The sequence below is a fragment of the Cucurbita maxima genome, unplaced genomic scaffold (assembly GCF_002738345.1).
Source record: "Cucurbita maxima cultivar Rimu unplaced genomic scaffold, Cmax_1.0 Cma_Scf00100, whole genome shotgun sequence".
In the NCBI taxonomy this organism is placed as follows: domain Eukaryota; kingdom Viridiplantae; phylum Streptophyta; class Magnoliopsida; order Cucurbitales; family Cucurbitaceae; genus Cucurbita; species Cucurbita maxima.
In genome coordinates this window covers 114,586-122,423 of record NW_019272116.1, presented here as the reverse complement: position 1 = coordinate 122,423, position 7,838 = coordinate 114,586, and the positions used below count along the sequence as shown (strand labels likewise).

Below are 7,838 nucleotides of genomic sequence, written 5' to 3'. Positions count from 1 at the left end.
CGCTCGATTTTAACATATATAAGTTGTTTTCTAATTTTGCAGAACAAATATGAATACCTCTTTTGCAAATGAACAAGAGATAGATATTAGATTTCTTTTCATTTCAGGAACAAAAAGTACATTATCTAATATAATGAATCTATCTCCAAAAAACAACTTTAAATTTCATACTGATCTTGCTGAGACAGCTTTTCCTGTTCCAACCCTGAGTGTTATCTCACCGTCTGCAAGCATTCTCCAGAAGCTAGTTTCCTGGTAAAAAGAACAAATATGATTAGTCGCCCCTGAATCTAGTATCCAAGTTGAGTTTTTATACTTTACTGAACATATTTCTACAACGAGTAAATCATATTTACCTTGTTGTGTCTTTTCGGCTTTATTCTCTGCAATGTATTTTGGGCAGTTTCTCTTCCAGTGCCCGTTTTTGTTGCAATGAAAACATTTTTCTTTATCTGCTTTTTGAACCTTGTGTTTGCGGTTAGTAGGAATCTTATTTTTCCCTTTACCCTTCTTCTTCATCAAAAACACTTTTAGAAGTTGAAGGTCCAAACTTAGTTTCTTAGTACGATACACGTAGTAATTTTTTGGAGATAGCAACATTTGCTTCTCCTGTTTGTCCCTTGTTCGTTAAGAGGGATTGATAAGTCTGTAGCTCATTGAGAAGAGCAGTCAAGTTATATTCTATTTTTTTCATTACCGCGGAACTGACTTGACTCTTCTCATCAATGACAACTTCATTTTCTTCTGTCACATTGAAATTGACCATCATGTCTAGGACATGTTCTCTAACTGAGGTCGCTTCTTACATACGACAGTTGTAAATGTATTTTATGGCTTCATGTCTAAGGGAGAAGGACGGTTGTCCAAACATCTCTTTTAGAGATTCCATAACTCTTAGTAATTCTTCGGAAGTGTGACCCGCCATTTTCAGACCTCAGAGATCGGTCCTAACAATGCTATCGAACGAAAAAGCCAAAGTTGGGAACGGACCTAAGAAATCCTATCCATATTTAGAGTTTGTGTTGTTTCGACTCCCATGTTACAACCCTCCAAATGGGTAGTAGCTTTTGGGCAACATGTAGGTGGAACATGGGAATCTCACGGTGCAACCTAGTGGTGGAGACCATAGGAGGTGTTGATATACTTCCTTCTCCCACTTACTATAAATACTTTCTCTATTCACCTTGTTATTGACTCATGCAAATACCTTCCAAATGGAGGACGCTCCCAGGGCGACACAAGGCCGAGCATGAATCTCACGGTGTGAATTTTTCAGAGAGCGTAAAAGGAAAACGATGTATCTCATATATCTTTTTCCTCCCACTAAGTATTTTAGACGGTTGGGTATATCTATTACTTCGTTATATTCCGACTAATTAAATATAGCTTTAGTCTAGGTTATTTTTCTAAAACTTATATCACTTAAGCATGCTCATAAAACTGGGCTAACTAAGCTCAAGTACTGGTCCGATCTCCAGGTAGTAGGTGTTTTGTAAACCGTCAACGTAAGATTTTAACTATTAAAATTGATCGTGCTTGGTTCTTAACCCTGAATGAGCATGTACTTAACTTTATTATAGATTTTAACGTCTATCTCGTTTTATGACGTTGAAAATAACCTATAACATGCATCTAACATGCTTTATATAACAATTATATAATCATCCATTCCATGCAATAATATAACAATTTATATCTATCACTCATGGAGCCCTAAACATGCATACTATAAATTATAATAATTATAACATACTTGGAATGCATGAAACATGCTTAGCCTATAGTGAGATTTTAAATCTATATGACATACTTTGTGCATATACATTTTCTATTTAATTAAAACATACATTCATAATGCATAATTAATTAAACACGCTAAAGTGGATTGGTTTTGACATTTTAAAACAAGCAATTAACTAAACTATTACATTAATAATTAAAAATAACTTGAACCGCTCCCGAGGATTAGGAATTGGGCGACCCAACCCTTAAAAACGTTGAACCAGACCCCAAAGGCAGAAAAACCACCCGAACTGCCTCTTCCACCTTCTTCTTTGGTTTAGCTTGCTATCTCTTCCATTTTTGAGCAATTACAACCTAAAATGGACTCTAATGACTACATAAAAATTACAGACCTTTCTTCATTCATTAAAGCCCATACACATTAGGCTTATTACAATAATTGTATCAAATAGAAGCATAAAAAAATGCCAAAACCAAAACCATCCACTTTAGGAACCACAAAATTTCATTCAAGAAATGGTACCCACCATGATCAAATTAATGTAAATAAAGTGCCTAAAACTTGCTCTGATACCAATTGATGGTGTTAATATAACACATGCAGAAACAATTTGGATCTTAGGCACTTTTAGAACATCAATTATAGTAAATAACTAGCATGTTCATGAGTATTAAAACTTACTGAGTTTGAATACTAACCTTTTGTAGTTCAAATTCTTTTTTCCTCACGAACCGGTTTCGAGCCACCACTAGTGTCTTCTCCACTATCCTCCGGCCTTAGAACGGGATTGTGGAATCCGGTGAGTGACTAAGCTTGGGAGGGATTTTGTATATATGAAGATAGTGTTTGTGAGAGGTTTTTCTCAAGGTTTTTCACCAAGAAGAAGACATTTCATGTTTTATGATCACTCTATTTATAGAGTCATGTTTGCATGTTCATGCAAATTTGAGATCACCAAATTTTGACACTAAAAATTTCACTCAAATATTTGGGATAACGTAGCAAGCATGCATACTTGAGTTAACCAAATTTATTGGATTTAGATTAATGATCGTAAAGTTCACTTTATTCAATAACAATCTTTAATAAATAAACAACAATAATAACTTTATTGAAAATAAAATATGTTTTTATTTACACACTATGAGTTTTAAGACATAAAACCCAAGAATTATAATTTATCATATATATCATATTTGATCTTTTATTATAGGATATTTGTCTTCTATTACATTTCACCATAGGTATCATGTTTTCCTTTTATTACAGGCTTTTTTTATTTATTGTTATAACCCTATCCTTTATAATTTATTTGATTATTTGAGACCTTCATTTAGGTGTGGTGGTTTCAGCCAATACATGAGAATATAAAACGTAGGGTAATGTGCTTATCAACAATGTGAAGTTAACAAGACAATAATAATAGGTTCTAAAGCACAAAAACATGTGGATAAATTTTAAATATTGAGACGCATAAAAGATATGGACCAGCAACTAATATTGATAGATCCACTACAAGGCATTTGGTCTAGTGTATGATTCTCGCTTCAGGTGCGAGTGGTCCCGAGTTTGATTCTAAAAATGCCTCCAACAATTATATCACATTGAAGCATGCAATATAATAAGATTTGAAATAGGTTTTTTAAACCTTGAATCAAGAAGTAATTCAAATTGATATTTGGAAAGAAAAAAAAAAGCTATATTTAATTATAATTTACAAGTGTCTTTATAACATATTAATTGAAGAGAGCAAACAATAAGAATAAACAAACAAAGGAAATTTGTGTATGTATGATTCTCTTCAAATCTTGGAAACTATGAGGATTCCTCTCCTTTCTTGACATCAAGACTTACTTTTTTGGGACTTGGAACATAAACAGTCATCTACTCTTACTCCTACTCCATTCTATAAGAATCAACATAGCATAATCATTCCGAAGGCTGAGGTAGTCTTATAAAAGAAGATGAGGGTACCACTTTCTATTGCAGAATTTCTATGTGAATAGAGAATGAACCATATTCTTGGGAGATAAGATAGAGCCTCGAGCCTAACTTCAAAGGCATTACACAAATTGTTCTATGTTATTTTTTCTAGGAACTCTTTGTTATGTTGTGCGCTGAAGGTTTAAGTAAAGGGACACAGATTCTCTATTGCACTGATCTCCCAATAGAAGTTTTACCTAGGTCATCTATCGTCACAATCCTTTTAAGGAAGATGCGCCAAAATAACCAGTTAACAATAGCATTTAAAGAAGTTTCAGAGAGCAAGAAGAGGATTGTGATAGAAGTTTCCCTAGGTAAAACTTCTTTAAATGTCTTAGCCAATCATGACCTCATAATGAGGAGTCTCTTGGACAACAATAGCATATGGACAACAAATGTCTTAGCCAATTGTAACGGTTATGATTGCTCAAGTCGTGTCGCCCAAATAACCGATAAACAATAACATTGTCCAAATAACAACCTTGGACAACAAATTTTTTACAAGAATGGCTGAGACATGCAACACGCAACCACAGGCAACACGCCTTGGGCAATCATGACTGTGACATCTGCCCCCACACAGTTTATTGGATAAGGCTGACTTTAGGTCTCTGGATGCGCTTCTAGCTGATCTCATAATGAGGAGTCTCTTCCAACCTACTAGGTGCTGTTGAAAAGTACTTCTCGGTTTGTTGAGTCTTCATGTCTTCTCTGTTCGTGTCTTTCCTACTTTCTTCGTTTAAAATTTTTTCTTAATTGTATGACGTCATATCACCTGCTTCTGGTTGATGTCTTCTTAGTCGAAATAATAACGTTTCAAGTTACTAACGTGGACAACAAGGTTAGTCCGCATCCATAAGAGCAATTAGATTCTATATGATGTTTTCATAATCTTACGGATAACTTTAACTAGTCTATAGTATTTTCACACCAGTCTTTGGTTTTGTTGCTTTGAACTCGAAGTTGATATAACCTTAACTTATATGAACTCTTTATTTTTCTTGAAATTATTGTGGTTGACGCTTCCGACTGACCCTTCTCTACATCAGTCTAGATGATATTTATGTGTGAACATGTGTTGCTTCAATGGTTTGTTTTTGTCTCCCTTCTTTAGTATCTGACCTTGTTTTTGTCTCTCTTGGTGGGGATAAATCCATTATCTGACCTTGTTTTGCGTCGTGGTGTTAATGTAGTGGCAACAAGGTTTCTATTGAGATTGGCGCACTCGAGCTCCCCTTTTCAATTACAACAATAGCAGAAAGCGTAGATTCATCATGGCTATGATTATTTTTCAACTGTTGTATCGACATAATTTTCAACCCTCTTGGTCGATGGATGTTTTTCTGAATGATCGTCGGGTTAGACTCCGTTACTGCTAGACATTTTGCTAGGGGCATATAAATGACTTTGTGTTTCAGCAGGACGTTCATTCCTGACACGACGTCGAAGTCATCCATTTCAACTATCACTAAACAATTTTCCTAGTCCAAGGCTCTAGCTTGATTAGAGTTCTCATTGTGACTCTTAAGACAGACAAAGCTTCCAATTTGACGGCGTTCATCTTTCCTGTATCTTGATGCCAAAGGATGTTAAAATATTTTGCATCGGTCTCCATCATGTTGTGGGTGGCTCTAGAGTTGACAATGGTGTTCCTTACTACTTTGTGCTTTATCCAGACCTCGACATGCATAATACATATATATTCATTTAACTATAAGACATATGGTCCATGGTAAATTGTAAGTCTTATACTCATTAATATTATAATGGCTACTACCTAAATTATAACCTAAAGTTGATAATTGATGTTCAATTAGCCAACCTTAAATTTGTAATCATTGTGAAGTGATTGAAATTAGAATGGAAGTAGTTTAAACTCCTAGTACCTTAAATGAAGTTGGTCTCTTCTAATAAAACACGAATTTCTCTTTAATATCATTAATACAATTATGCTTCATATTGAACCTACCAAACATGAAACTAAAACTACGTTCAATTTAACTCCATTTTATTGTCATCTTCAATGACGTGCAGGATATATTCTTGGTTTACCTTGATATTTCATATTAGTTAAGTTTTTTGCAAAATCACAATTTGACAATAACAAAGATGAACTTGAGTCTGTTTATTATTTTAATGAAAATTTCTTTCCCCATCTTATTCCTAATAACTCTTCAACTAAATTCATATTATGCTAAGAAACAAATTTTTTACTCGCAAGAAGTAAAATATGCAACTTTAACTAAAATTTCATCGAAACAAATTTTATTGTCATACAACATAGATGACAATTATAGCCTTCAAACAAAAACTAGAGTAGTTGTGGTGAATGGGATAGAAACTCTAGTGTTCATCCATAATATACAACCACTACCTAAATTATTTCCTATAACTTTCAAAACATAAGTTGTAGTTGAAAATTACATAAAACAATCCCCAAAATCCAAGAACTCGTGTCCAATTAGTCAATCCTAAAGATTGCAACTAACATAGAGTAATTGAAAATTTAAAGTTCCAGTTACTTAACTAAATTTCATCTCGTCTTTAATAAAACAGGAGTTGCTCTTAAGTTCATGAAATATTTGACTCCAACTCTTAGTACTATTAATGCAATTATATTTCATATGAGTTTGTAATAAATCAAACTATGTTACATTCAATACAACTTCATTTTCTTGTCATAGGAAGCAAAATAGAAGAATTAAATCAAACAAACTGATGAACTGAGCCGAATAAATCCAACCCAACCCAAACGGATTAGTTTGATTCATTTGTTGGGTTGTAGTTTATTTGAACACTTGCATACTAGACCATCAACTTTTTGTTTTATAGTCTAACAACCGCTCAAGAAATTAGATTTCAAACTTGAGAGAAAAAAATATACTGAGGAGTTAAAAATGTTGCAATTTTTTAGAAAGGGCATTTGGTCTAGTGGTATGATTCTCGCATAGGGTGCGAGAGGTCTCGAGTTAAATTCTCAAAAGAATGAGCCTCAAAGAAAACAATTCAAACACCCTAGTGTATATTCTTCCATCTTAAAACTATGATGCTCTTTTTTAATATCATTTTATCTTTTCCACTTTCAATAGGCATGCCTTTCCACTTTCAATAGGCATGCCTACCCAAATCCTAACTTTCGATATTTGCTTTACTTGTGTATTCCACGATATGTGTCTCAAATGGAACTATCAAACTAAAACTTACATTATTTTCTTCTCAATACAGTAATTGTCGCAAACCCTATGTAAATAATTTAACAGCGGTCTAGTCTAAAAGATATAATAATAATGATTATTTCTCATGGATTTCATTAACAAAGAAAATAAATGAAATAATGATGATACATTCCATAAAAAACATAATATATAGTCCATACTAAGGGCATTTGGTCTAGTGGTATGATTATTGCTTTGGGTGCAAGAGGTTGTCCAAAAGAAAAAAAGCACTAAAATAATTAATTATCAGGTTTATGAAAAAGAAATTGTCATTCTTTTGTCTTTTAAAATCCATACTAAGGGCATTTGGTCTAGTGGTATGATTCTTGCTTTGGGTGCAAGAGGTCTCGAGTTCGATTCTCGGAATGCCCCTCCAAAAGAAAAAAAGTACTAAAAGAAAAAAAGTACTAAAATAATTATCGTTTCAGGTGTGTTAGTCTAGTGTTAAAATGATTCTTGCTTTGGTCTAGCGTTAGTCAGCTATTTGCATAGCCTAAAGTCATCATAGCCAGATCCTTTCCTGAACCAACCGGGCACAAAACGCCGAGGTAGAGTGCTTGGTAAGAGAGAATGTCGAATGTGAAAGACATTCGATTACGGCAACATTCTCGCAACTACCAAAGTGTGTCTTCTTTTGTACCTTATTGTTGACCAAACCAGTTGCACGCCAGGCCCAAGAGAAAATGGATCTGAGTTATACACGCTTTCAGTTTCAAAAGCTTCGCTTGGCTGTATAGAGAATTCCTTGATCTTTTCTTTCGCGGATAACACAAATGAAATCGATTCTCTGACCGCCCATCTTATGAGTCCATTCTTGTCTTGTTCGTTTGTTGTACTATTCTATACCTCTCTCGATTGATCGAAAGACGTTCGACAGCTATGAGGGCCTATCGTGA

At 34.1% G+C, this 7,838-nt stretch overlaps 1 non-coding gene across 1 annotated transcript; it reads left to right on the top strand.

Annotated features, from left to right (window-relative positions):
• The first annotated feature begins 7,242 nt into the window (after positions 1–7,242).
• TRNAP-UGG lies at positions 7,243–7,314 on the top strand. The gene has a single exon. It is a non-coding gene; the product is annotated as a tRNA-Pro (tRNA).
• Positions 7,315–7,838: the final 524 nt, after the last annotated feature.